We start from the raw sequence: 13900 nt of genomic DNA, 5'->3' as shown, positions 1-13900 counted from the left end.
GTTGTTTATTTATTTTCTTTCGCATTTTTGTGTTTTTTTTCTATCATATTTTTTTTTTGTTGAGGTAAGTTTTTTGGAATGATTTTTGGGTTGATTTAAACTTGCAAATATTTTATTCTTTTTTAATGTTAATACGTGTTTCCTTTTTTTTTTTTTTTCGTTTGGTGTTGTGGATCGCGTTTATTTTGTTGTTATCATCTTTGTGTGGTAAGTGTTTTTTGTCATACATTAAACCCTGTTATTTTTATTAATTTTTCTTGTTTATTTAAGGGGTCACACTATGCAGATAGGTGTACATAAAATGTTGGATTTTTTTGCCAATGGTTTTTTTGCCATAATAAATGCAAAATGTATTGCGTATATTTTGCTCATCTCCTGTCTGTGGCTTTAGCGTACCATTTGGTGTTATTTTGTAACCTCTATTGCGTATATTTTGCTCATCTCCTGTCTGTGACTTTAGCGTACCATTTAGCATTATTTTGTAACCTCTATTGTGTACATTTTGCTCATCTCATGTCTGTAGCTTTAGCGTACCATTTAGCGTTATTTTGTAACCTCTATTGCGTATATTTTGCTCATCTCCTGTCTGTGGCTTTAGCGTACATTTTAATTTTCTTGTACAATCCTAGAATAACAACATCATCTGTGTAGTGCATGCATTCTTTATATTTTAGCCTTAGCCTGTCTTTATTTTGTGTTAATTTTTACATTATTTTTATGGAAAATCTAATTCGTAGGTTTACTTCAAGAGGTCACTGCCTAACCCTGTAAGATTCTTCTTAATGTGTAAAAAAGATAAGTATATTTTCTCATTGTTAAATGTTGGAAAAATAACTACATTGTCTAACATTTCAGATTGATGTTGGGCGAATTATAGTGGCGATGGTCCACAACCCCGACCAACCTGAACATCCTCCTAGGTGTAGGCATCGTAGGCATGCAAGGCCCCAGATATTTAAAACACGTGTCACCCTTTTTGGAATGCCTGATGATGTGGTTTTAAGGCGTTATCGCCTACCACCCCAAATCATCCTAGACACTCTTTCATTAATAGAGAGTGATCTTGAAAGGCAAATTAACAATTCAACAGCAATACCACCACTTACGCAGTTAATGTCGGTGTTACATTTTTGTGCCTCAGGATCCTTCCAGACCACAGTTGGCATCGTTGCTGGAATTTCCCAATCCTCCTTTTCAAGGATCCTGAGGGCGGTAATGGATGCACTCTTTAAGCACCTCAATCATTTTATTAATATGCCATTGGATATGGGGTCCCTTAATGTGGTTAAGCAGAACTTTTTCGAAATTGCAGGCTTCCCACACATCATAAGGGTTGTGGACGGCACACACATACCACTTCAGCCTCCAGCAGCGCTGAAGGCAATATTTAGGAACCGAAAACATTTCCATTCAATGAATGTAATGGTGGTATGTGATGCCTCCCTCCAGATCCTGTCCCTGAATGGCAAATTTCCAGGAAGTGCACATGATTCCTTTGTCATCCGGCAATCAGGGCTTTGGCACAAATTAAACAACCTACAAGCTGGTGATGCGTGGCTTCTGGGTAAGTGGTACCCTTCATTTTTAAAACAAACACTGTTGACTTAGAAATGATACTGAATGTTTTTTTATTTTCACAGGAGACAGTGGTTACCCTTGCACACCCTGGATGCTCACTCCTTATTTGGTTCCTACACCAGGGCAACAAAGTCAATATAATTCCGCACTTACTGCCACCAGGCAGGTGGTGGAGTGCTACATTGGCCTTTTAAAAGGCCGATTTAGATGCCTCCACCGCTCTGGTGGCGACCTCATGTACTTGCCGGCTATGGTTTCCAAAATTGTGGTCCTGTGTGGGATATTTCACAACATCACCATAAGGAGTGGTGTCCCAATGCAGCCAGAGGATGCCTTGCCCGAGGATGGCCCCCCCGAGGTTGGTCGGAGGAGAGTGTCAGGGGGGGCCATACATGATGAGGTAGTTACTTGCTTTTTCAGGTATTTGATTTTCCTTTATTTTTCATTTGTTGACATTGGGAATAAGGAAAATTATGTGTGTTAACTATCCTATGTTTTGAATTTTAACCTTTTTTTTTTTTTATTCAAAATCCAAACAACAACCTGCTTACTTCCTGAAATTGATTGCCTGTGACAATAATGACTCACAAATGACCTTTACACCTGGACAAATGTGTTTCTTACCTGATTTTGGACAACATGTTGGCATGCACCATCTTCAACCAGTACTTGATATTGATTTTAAATAATTTGTGTGTATATTTTTTGGTTTGTGAGCTAATGTGTATTAAACAATGTTTATTTTAAAAAAAATTATGTTTTACATGAAAAAACCACAAAAGCCTTGCACAAATGGACAGTACCTTTCAAATTAATTTCCAAGTGTTTTTTAATTTTTTGGGGTTTGGTATTTTTATCTTTTTAACCTAACAATTAACAACATGTTGGCATAGTTTGCCCAACCTTTTTTACTCTTTATTTTCCTATTTTGGGAGTTCCATTTATAATTTTTAAGAAATTAAATAACTACATAAGGGTATTCAAGCGAAACATTATGGAATTAATGTCAATTTACCCAATTTTTGGACTGACTAAATATGTCTACAATTTCTGGTACACATTTTTTTTTATTTTTAAAATAAAAATTTAAGTCTGGAACACTCTTTGCATTTTCATATGCAAATTCAAACACCAAAAAAACAAAAAAAAAACACATTTAATGACCTTGTGAGCTAATGTTTGAGTCAATAAAGAAGATTTAAAAAAAAAAAAAATTTTATTAACAAAAACGAAAATGAAAAACATATTAATGACGCAAAAGAGAAATTAAATGGTCCATGAACACAAGCAGCTGCACCAAATGACCCCTCATGTTTAAAATACGGCCCAAAATTTGATATTCCCACCTCCTTGGGTCTGTTGAAAGACAAATCTGTGTTTTAATAAAATTTATTTATAAAATACAAAATAGAAAAAACGACAGTATGATTTTCAACGAAAATTAGTTCACATACCATGCTAAATTTTTAACACAAATATAGTGGTTACATGAACTTGCCTAAATTACCAATTGGCACAAAAAAGCAACTTACAACAACATGAACATGAGAATAGTGGGTTGAACAATCACTTTGGTATCTGAAATAATCCTTACAAAATTTGAATTTTGATATTAGACAACAAATTTAAAAATCACAATGAAACTTGTATTTGGCTCTGGCATATGTGGATTTTTAAAAAAATAATTTGTTTTGAAAAATAAAGACAATAGGCCAAATTTAATTACACCAAAAAAACAACTCATAAAAAAATGAATACATTTTAATGTTAAAATTTGAGTCGAAATTTTCCTAGAATTAGCACCCAACAAGAAAAACAAAGGATGATTTAACCAAAACAAAAAAATAAATATGGACTGGTCTTAGATTGTATTCAGGGATACCACAGTGTATGCATATAGGGCACCTTTTCTGCACATTAATTGCACACATGAAAAACAAAATACCTGCAGCTTCAGGGCCAGGTTGGCCCAGATCCTCATCCTCAGACGAAGTGGGCCAGTGGACATCCAAAGAAGGTGGGCTAATTTCCAGTGGGGATAAAGGGGAGGGAGTAGAAACAAGAGTGGGTGCATCAGGGGAGGGTATGGGAATGTGGATGGCTAGGACAGGGGAGGGAGGGGTTATTTGGATTTGGGGAGCAGGAGAGGGAGGGGAAATAGGGATGTCCAGGTAAGGGGAGGGTGGAGAAATTTTGGAGGAGTGGGCAGGGGAGGAGATGGTGGGAGTTGGGGAGAGGGGTCGGGCAGGCCTCCGTCTCTGGATCCGCTCCTCACCTAAATGATGTATAGTTTGGAATATTAGCAATTATGTATTCCAAAAAACAATTTAAATGTAAAACATTAACCCAAAAGAAAAAAAAACCACATTAACAAGGTCTCATTTAGGCAAAAAAAACGCATACTGCACACATGCTCACGCATTAATGCAAATTTACATTAGCAAAGACAAAAATTAAAAAAAGATTGACATAGATATATAAACATTAAAATATCCACTTACACTGATGGATCCTCATCCGAAGATGTGCAAGCAGGTGTGGGGACCGGCGCCGTAAATCAGATCACCGGCGCTCCAATTGTCCGATGGTCATCCGATAGCCCATTGTCCGCAGCCTGCGCCGCACCTCCGCGTACGCCCGATGCTTGACCATGTTGGTGACGGGGGGGCAGCCTGTCTGTTATACGGCGATCCATAACGTCTGTGAGCACCAGCAGCTCAAGCCGTGTAAAAGCACTGGCTCTCATGATGGCAATGTTTTTTTTTAAGACAAATCAGTTTTATTACAGGGACCCCTAAATTTTGATTGGCTAATGTACTTTCATAAATAACATGAACAATTCTATTGGTTAATGTGTGAGTCATGTGAACAACCCATAAAAATATATTGTGACTTAGGATTGGCTTGCTGCATTTTGATGCGTTGGCAACAATCTGGAAAAAAAAAAGAAAATAAAATTTCAATATTATAAACCTAAATAAAACCCCCCCAAAAAACGCACAAACAGCGTTTGGATTTAAAATAAACAACAAGTTTGCTGTTAAAAGCGGACGGAAACTACGGACCAAAATGAACACAAAACAAACAATAAAGTTTATTGACATTCAAAATAGAAACAAGATTGAAAACATTCGACCAACAATTAAGTAAATTAAGGTAATGATTGGCACCAATCGATTCACGGATGTTTGCTGAACGAGAAACAAGGCAATCGACAAATGACAGGCCCACTTCCGGTAGTACTTGTGCGAGCGAACACTTCAACAAAAAACGAGTAGTGCGCTCGCTATTTCGGACGCTCGTTAGCTAGAGGAGGGGTTGGAGAAATATGGGACGGAAGACTCACTACGAGCGACCACACGTGCGAGCGCTTGGTTTGACATTTGGACGGTCATACCTACTGCGGCGAATGGCTGATTGCGTCCGGCTCTGAATCAGGCCCAGAGTGTGGAACACATCGCGGCCAGTAAGTACATTCTTATATAGATAATCTGTTGATTTTTGAGGGGTGGAGGGGTTTATTTAGGACCATTGTATTGGCAGTTTTTAAGCCTTTTGATAGAATGGATACTGACTGTATTGATTACATAATACTAATGTTTTTCTTGATCATTTTACTTAGATATCCACATCTTGGAAACCGGACAATTGAGTTCTGAACGGAGCAGACAGCGTGGTTGGAACAGACACTGGAACACAGCATTCAGGCCACACAGTGCCTTTTAAGTAAATTTTTATTTAGCTAATTTGTTGGGTTTTTGAGGGGTGGAGGGGTTTATTTAGGACCAGTGTGTAGGCTGTTTTACAGCCTTTTGATAGAATGGATACTAACTGTATTGATAAAATAATACTAATGTTTTTCTTGATCATTTTACTTAGAAATCCACATCTTGGAAACCGGACGATGGAGTTCTGAACGGAGCAGACAACGTGGTGGGAACAGAGACTGGAACACAGCATTCAGGCCGCACAGTGCCTGGTAAGTATATCCTTAGTTAGCTAATCTGTTGGGATTTTGAGGGGTGGAGGGGTTTATTTAGGACCAGTGTGTAGGCTGTTCTACAGCCTTTTTATAGAATGGATTCTAACTGTATTGATTACATAATACTAATGTTTTTTTTGATCATTTTACTAAGAAATCCACATCTTGGAAACCGGACGATGGAGTTCTGAGCTGACCGGACAGTGTGGAGGGAACAGAGTCTGGAACACATTGTTCAGGTCGCACAGTGGCCAGTAAGTACATTCTTAATTAGCTAATCTGTTGGGTTTTGAGGGGTGGAGGGGTTTATTTAGGACCAATGTGTAGGCTGTTTACAGCCTTTTGATTGAATGGAAACTGACCGTATTGATTACATAATACTAATGTTTTTCTTGATCATTTTACTTAGAAATCCACATCTTGGAAATCGGACGATGGAGTTCTGAATGGAGCGGACAACGTGGTGGGAACAGAGTCTGGAATACAGCGTTCAGGCAGCACAGCGGCCGGTTAGTACATTCTTATTTAGCTAATCTGTTGATTTTTGAGGGGCGGAGGGGTTTATTTCGGTCCAATGTATTGGCTGTTTTTAAGCCTTTTGATAGAATGGATACTGACTGTATTAATTACATAATACTAATGTTTTACTTGATCATTTTACTTAGACATCCGCATCTTGGAATCCGGACGATCTAGTTCAGAATGGACCGGACAGCATGGTGGGAACAGAGTCTGGAACACAGCGATGAGGTCGCACAGTGGATGGTAAGTACATTCTTATTTAGCTAATCTGTTCGGTTTTTGAGGGGTGGACGCGTTTATTTAGGACAAGTGTGTAGGCTGCTTTACAGCCTTTTGCTAGAATGGATACTACCTGTATTAATTAAACAATACTAAAGTTTTTCTTGATCATTTTACTTTGAAATCTACATCTTGGAAACCGGACGATGGAGTTCTGAACGGACCGGACAGCGTGGTGGGAACAGAGTCTGGAAGACATTCAGGCAGCAGAGCGGCCTGCGGTAAGTACATTCTTATTTAGCTAATCTGTTGGGTTTTGAGGGGTGGAGGGGTTTATTTAGGAGCAGTGTGTAGGCTGTGTTACAGCCTTTTGCTAGAATGGATACTGACTGTATTGATTACATAATACTAATGTTTTTCTTGATCATTTACTTAGAAAGCCACATCTTGGAAACCGGACGATGGAGTTCTGAACGGACCGGTGAGCGTGGATGGAACAGAGTCTTGAACACAGCGTTCAGGCCACACAGCGGCCGGTTAGTACATTCTTATTTAGATAATCTGTTGACTTTTTGAGTGGTGAAAGGGTTTATTTAGAAATTCCGGTAGTAACGTCCATAGAATAAATGCAGCTATGGTGAAGTGCTAAGAACATCCAGAAGCAGCAAATAATGGTAGTAATGTCTACTTAATAAATGCTGAAATAGTGAAGTATTGAGAAGACCTGGTAGTAGTAAAATAGTGGTAGTAATGTCCATAGAATAAATGCAGCTATGTTGAAATTTCAAGAACATTTAAAAGCAGCAATGAATGGTAATAATGTCTACATAATAAACACTGTAATGGTGAAGTGCTGAGAAAACCTGTTAGTAGTAAAATACAAGTAGTAATGTCCATAGTACAAATGCAGATAAGGTGAAGTGCTGAGAACACCTAAAAGCAGCAACTATTGTAGTAATGTCTACTTAATAAATACAGCTATGGTGAAGTGCTGAGAACACCTAATTGCAGAAATGTACAGGTTGTACTGTCCACAGAAAAATTTCAGCCTGGTAGTAGTAAATTACAGATAGTAATGTACATAGAACAAATGCAGCTATGGTGAAGTGCTGAGAACACCTAAAAGCAGCAATGAATGGTAGTAATATCTACAAAATAAATGCTGCAATGGTGAAGTGCTAAGAACACCTGGTCATAGTAAAATACAGGTAGTAATGTCCGTAGAACAAATGCAGCTATGGTGAAGTGCTGAGAACACCTAAAAGCATCAATGAATGGTAGCAATGTTTACATAATATATGTTGCAATGGTGAAGTGCTAATAACACCTAAAAGCAGCAATGAATGTTGGTATAGGTTGAGTCTCCCATATCCAAAATGCTTGGGACCAGGGGTATTTTGGATAAAGGAATATTCTGTTTTTTGGAATATTTGCATATCATAATGAAATATCTTGGGAATGGGACCCAAATATACACACGGAATGAATTTATGTGTAATATATGCACCTTTTACACACAGCCTGTAGGTAATTTTATACAATATTTTCAATAATTGTGTGGCTCATGCAAAGTTTGTGTACTTACATGAAATTCATTTATGTTTCATATACACCTTATACACACAGCCTGAAATTAATGTTATACAATAAAAAAATGCAATGGTGAAGTGCTGAGAATACCTGGTCATAGTAAAATACAGATAGTAATGTCCATAGAACAAATGCAGCTATGGTGAAGTGCTGAGAACACCTAAAAACAACAATTAAATGTAGTAATGTCTACTTAATAAATACAGCTATGGTGAAGTGCTGACAACACTAAATTGCAATAATGTACAGATGATAATGTCCACAGAATAAAAGCAGCTATGGTAAAGTGCTGAGAACATCTAAAAGCAGCAATGAATAGTAGAAATGTCTACTGAGAAAATGCTGCAAATGTAAAGTGCTGATAACACCTGATAGCAGCATCTCTATTGAACAAATGCAGCTATGGTGAAGTGATGAGAACATCTAAAAGCAGCAATGAATGGCAGTAATGTCTGCATAATAAATACAGCAATGGTGAAGTGCAGAGAACATCTAAAAGCAGCAATGAATGGTAATAATGCCTGCATAATAAATGCAGCAATGGTGAAGTGCTGAGAATAACTGGTCACATTAAAATACAGGTAGTTATGTCCATTGAACAAATGCAGCTATGGTGAAGTACTGAGAACACTTAAAAGCATCAATGAATAATAGTAATGTCCACATAATAATTGCTGCAATGGTGAAGTGCTCAGAGCACCTGGTAGTAGTAAAATACAGGTAGTAATGTCCATAAAACAAATGCAGCTATGGTGCAGTGCTGAGAACACATAAAAGCAGCAATAAATGGTAGTAATGTCTAGTTAATAAATTAAATATAGCAATGGTGAAGTGCCGAGAAAACCTAATTATTATTATTATCGTTTATTTATATGGCACCACAAGTGTTCCGCAGCACTATACAAAGTACATAAACAAATAGGTTGACCAGTGACTTACAGTACAATACAATACAGGACATGAATAATATACGAGTACATTGCTACATTCGCGATGATAACACCCAGATAAGCAATAGAGCAAAGCAACCAAGTGTTAGGTGCCCTAGTTGGGAGTTAGAAGTAGATGAAAGTAGAGAATGGAGAAGCACAAGAGGGTAGAGGGCCCTGCTCACAAGAGCTTACATGCTAAAGGGGAGGGGCAAACAAACAGGTGTGACACAGATGGGGTAGACAGGGGGAGGGAGAATGTAGCAGCAAGTTAAGATGAGAGCTGGAAGGTTTTGATGAAATAGTGGGTCTTGAGAGCCCATTTGAAGGATTGTAGAGAGGTGGAAAGTCTGATGGTAAGAGGGAGAGAGTTCCAAAGATAGGGAGCAGCGTGGGCAAAATCTTGGAGGCGGGAGTGGGAGGAAGTAATCAATTGGAATGAGAGGTGGCATGAATTTGTTGAATGAAGAGGCCGGACAGGAGAGTGAAGGGAGATGAGGTCCAAGATGGAAATGGGAGAGAAATGGGTGAGGAATTTGTAAGTGAGTGTGAGAACCTTAAATTGGGTCCTGAAAGGGAAGGGGAGTCAGTGGAGAGCTTGTAGGAGAGGGGAGACATATGCAGAGCATTTTGAGAGGAAGATGAGCTGAGCAGCAGCATTGAGGATAGACTGGAGAGGGGAGAGAAGGGAGTTTGGGAGGCCAGATAGGAGGAGGTTACAGTAGTCCAATCTGGAGATGACCAATGAGTGTATGAGGGTTTTAGTGGCATCCTGGGTGAGAAAGGAAATATTTTTAAGATGAAAATGACAGGACTGCGAGAGATTCTGGATATGTGGTTTGATGGATAGGGAGGTGTCCAGGATAACTCCAAGACAGCGCACTTTGGGGCTAGAGGAGATAGTTGTGCCATCAATTGATAAAGAAATGGTGGGAAGTGTGGTTAGTGGTTATGTTGAGTGGTGGGAAAATGATCAGTTCAGTCTTAGACATATTAAGTTTAAGAAATAGCTGGGACATCCAGGAAGAGATGGCAGAGAGACAGTTGGAGATACGAGTGAGTAGAGAGGGGGAGAGGTCAGGGGAGGAAAGGCAGATCTGAGTATCATCAGCATAGAGATGATATTGGAGATCAAAAGAGCTGATGAGTTCACCTAGTGAGGACGTATAGAGTGAGAAAAGGAGAGGTCCAAGAAGAGAACCTTGGGGAACACCTACAATAAGCGGATGTGGGGGGGGAAGAGGAGTCATGAGAGGAGACAGAGAAGGATCAAACAGAGAGGTAGGAGGATAGCCAGGAGAAGGCAGTGTCACATAGACCAAGGGAGTGAAGGATTTGCAGAAGGATTGTGTGGTCCACAGTGTCGAAAGCAGCAGAGAGGTCAAGGAGAATGAGTAGAGAGTAGTGGCCCTTGGATTTGCAGCAAGAAGGTAATTGCTAACTTTTGTGAGGGAAGTTTCAGTGGAGTGGACAGAATAGAAGCCAGACTGAAAAGGGTCAAGGAGGAAGTGAGAGGAAAGAAATGTGGTAAGTCGGTAGTAAACAACATGCTCAAGGAGCTTGGAGGCAAAAGGGAGGAGAGAGATGGGATGGTAGTTGGACAGAGTGTAGGATCAAGGGTATGTTTTTTAAGAATGGGGGAGACAAGGGCATGTTTGGCATGTTTGAATGCAGAAGAGATAGTGCCTGATGTTAAGGAGAGATTAAGGAGGTGGGCAATATGGGAGCAGGCAGAAGGAAAGAGGTAGCATAGGAAATGTGAAGGGATAGGGTCAAGGGGGGAGGTGGAAGGGGGGGAGGACCAGATGAGGGACTTTATTTCCTCTCCAGATACAGGGGAGAAGAATGTTAGAGTTGGTAAAATGTATGGGGAGGGGTGATCCAGGAAAGGAGAAGGTGGAGAGCAGGGGGACTGGTGGGATATGATGTCCTGATGTATGTAGTAAATTTTAGATGTAAAGTAGGTTGCAAAGTCAAGGGCAGAGAGCGAGGAGGGGAGGCGAGGAGGGGTGGGCAGAGGAGGGAGGTTGCAATAATGTACAGATTGTAATGTCCATGGAATAAGTGCAGCTATGGTGAAGTACCAAGAACATCTAAAAGCAGCAATAAATGGTAGTAATGTCTAACTAATAAATGCTACAATGGTGAAGTGCTGAGAACACCCGCTAGTAGTAAAATACAGGTAGTACTGTCCATAGAATAAATGCAGCTATGGTGATGTGCTGAGAACACCTAAAAGCAGTAAATAATAATAGTAATGTCTACTTAATAAATTCTGCAATGTTGAAGTACAGAGGATACCTGGTCATAGTAAAATACAGATAGTAATGTCCATTGAACAAATGCAGCTATAGTGAAGTGCAGAGAGCACCTATTTTCAATAATGTACAGATTGTAATGTCCACGGAATAAGTGCAGCTGTGATCCAGTGCCAAGAATATCTAAAACCAGTAATGAATAGTAGTAATGTCTACTTAATAAATGCTGCAACGTTGAAGTGCTGAGAATACCTGGTCATAGTAAAATACTGATAGTAATGCCCATAGAACAATGCAGCTATGGTGATGTGCTGAGAACACCTAATAACAGCAATGAATTGTAGTAATGACTACTAAATAAATGGAGCTATGATGAAGTGCTGAGAAAACTAAATTGCAATAACGTACAGATGATAATGTTCACAGAATAAAAGCAGCTATGGTAAAGTGCTGAGAACATCTAAAAGCAGCAATTAATAGTAGTAAGGTCTACTTAAAAAATTCTGCAAATGTAAAAGTGCTGAGAACACCTGATAGCAGCATCTCTATTGAACAAATGAAGCTATGGTGAAGTAATGAGAACACCTAAAAGCAGCAATGAATAGTAGTAATGTCTACTTAAAAATACAGCAATGGTGAAGTGCAGAGAACACCAAATTTCAGTAATGTACAGGTTGTAATGTTCATAGAATAACTGCAGCTATGGTAAAGTGCTGAGAACATCTAAAAGCAGCAATGACTGGTAGTAATGTCTACTTAATAAATGCAGCTATAGCGAACTGCTGAGAACACTTGGTAGTAGTAGAATATAGATGGTAAGGTACATAAAAATATGCAGTTATGGTGAAGTGCTGCAAACACCTAATTGCAATAATGTACAGGTTGTAATGTCCACAGAATAAATGCAGCTATGGTAAAGTGCTCAGAAAATCTAAAAGCAGCAATTAATGGTCTTAATGTCTAATTAGAAAATGCTGCAATTGTGAAGTGCTGAGAACACCTAATAGAAGCAATGAATGGTAGTAATGTCTACTTAATATATGCAGCAATGATGAAGTGCGGAGAACACCTAAAAGTAGCAAAATACAGGTAGTATTGTCCATAGAACAAATGCAGCTATCATGAAGTTCTGAGAACACTTAAAAGCATCAAATAATGCTGCAATGGTGAAGTGCTGAGAACACCTGGTCATAGTAAATTGCAGGTAGTAATGTCCATTGAAAAAAAATGAAGCTATGGTGAAGTGCTGAGAACACCTAATTTCAGTAATGTACATATTGTAATGTCCACAGAATGAATGCAGCTATGGTAAAGTGCTGACAATGCCTGGTAGAAGTACATTACAGGTAGTGTTGTCCATAGAACAAATGCAGCTATGGTAAACTGCTAAGAACACCTGGTCATAGTATTATATAGGTAGAAATGTCCATAGAACAAATGCAGCTATGGTAGCTGCTGAGAACACCTAAAAGCAGCAATGAATGGTAGTAATGTCTACACAATATATGCAGCAATGATGAAGTGCTTAGAACACCTGATAGTAGTAAAATACACATACTTCCATCCAATTGCAGCTATGGTGAAGTACTGAGAACACATAAAAGAAACAAATAATTGTAGGAATGTCTATTTAAAAAATACAGCTATGGTGAAGTGCTGAGAACAACTAATTGCAATTTTGTGCAGGTTGTAATGTCCACAGAATAAATGCAGCTATTGTGAAGTTCTGAGAACGGGTTTGGTATGTAATCCCGGTTGCTTAATTGACGCCGGGTGAAAATAGTGGAAGCCTGACAGGAACAGAATCCCAATGGCACAGGTAAGTCACCTAACCCTACCTTTCTTCTCTCCTACCCATAACCCTCACTTGGGGGTGCCTAACCCTAAAACTCCTGGGGTGGTGCCTAACCATATGTCCCCCCAGGGGTGCCTAAACCTAACCTAACCCCCCCTCCCCACACCCTAAACCTAACCCTCCCAGGGAGGTGCCTAACTCTAACCTCCCCCCAGTGGTGCCTAATCCTAATCCCCCCTTTCCCGAGCCTAACCCTAACCCTCCCCAGGGAGTGCCTAACCCTAAGTCCCCCCGGGGATGCCTAAACCTACCCCCCACTGCTAAGAACTAAGTATCCCCACTTACCTACATTTGGGAAGCCATCCTATAGAGATTCCGTCATCGGGATTCAGACGGATGTCTTCTCGTCCATTGCGTATTAACTGCATGCCCTGAGAACACCTAAAAGCAGCAATAAATGATAGTATTGTCTACTTGCAAAATGCAGCTATGTTGAAGTGCCAAGAACACCTAATTGCAATAATGTACAGATTGTAATGTCCAGGGAAAACGTGCAGCTATGATGAAGTGCTGAGAACCTCTTAAAAGAGCAAAGAATGGTAGTAATGTCTACTTAATAAATGCTGCAATGTTGAAGTGCTGAAAACACCTGGTAGTAGTAGAATACAGGTAGTAACGTCCATAGAAAAAGCTGCAATGGTGAAGTACTGAGAACATCTAAATACAGAAATGTATAGGTTGTAATGTCCACAGAATAAATGCAGCTATGGTGAAGTGCTGAGAACACCTAAAAGCAGCAATGAATGGTATTAATGTCTACTTAATAAATACAGCTATGGTGAAGTGCTGACAGTACATAATTGCAGTAATGTACAGGCTATAATGTCCACAGCATAAATGCAGCTGTAGTAAGATACAGGTAGTAATGTCCATAGAACAAATGCAGCTATGGTGAAGTGCTGAGAACACCTAAAAGCAGCAATGAATGGTAGTTATGTCTACTTAATAAATACAGCTATGGTGAAGT

This window comes from Taudactylus pleione, unplaced genomic scaffold (genome assembly GCF_031769625.1).
Source record: "Taudactylus pleione unplaced genomic scaffold, aTauple2 ptg001075l, whole genome shotgun sequence".
Classification (NCBI taxonomy): domain Eukaryota; kingdom Metazoa; phylum Chordata; class Amphibia; order Anura; family Myobatrachidae; genus Taudactylus; species Taudactylus pleione.
This window is presented reverse-complemented; position numbering follows the sequence as displayed.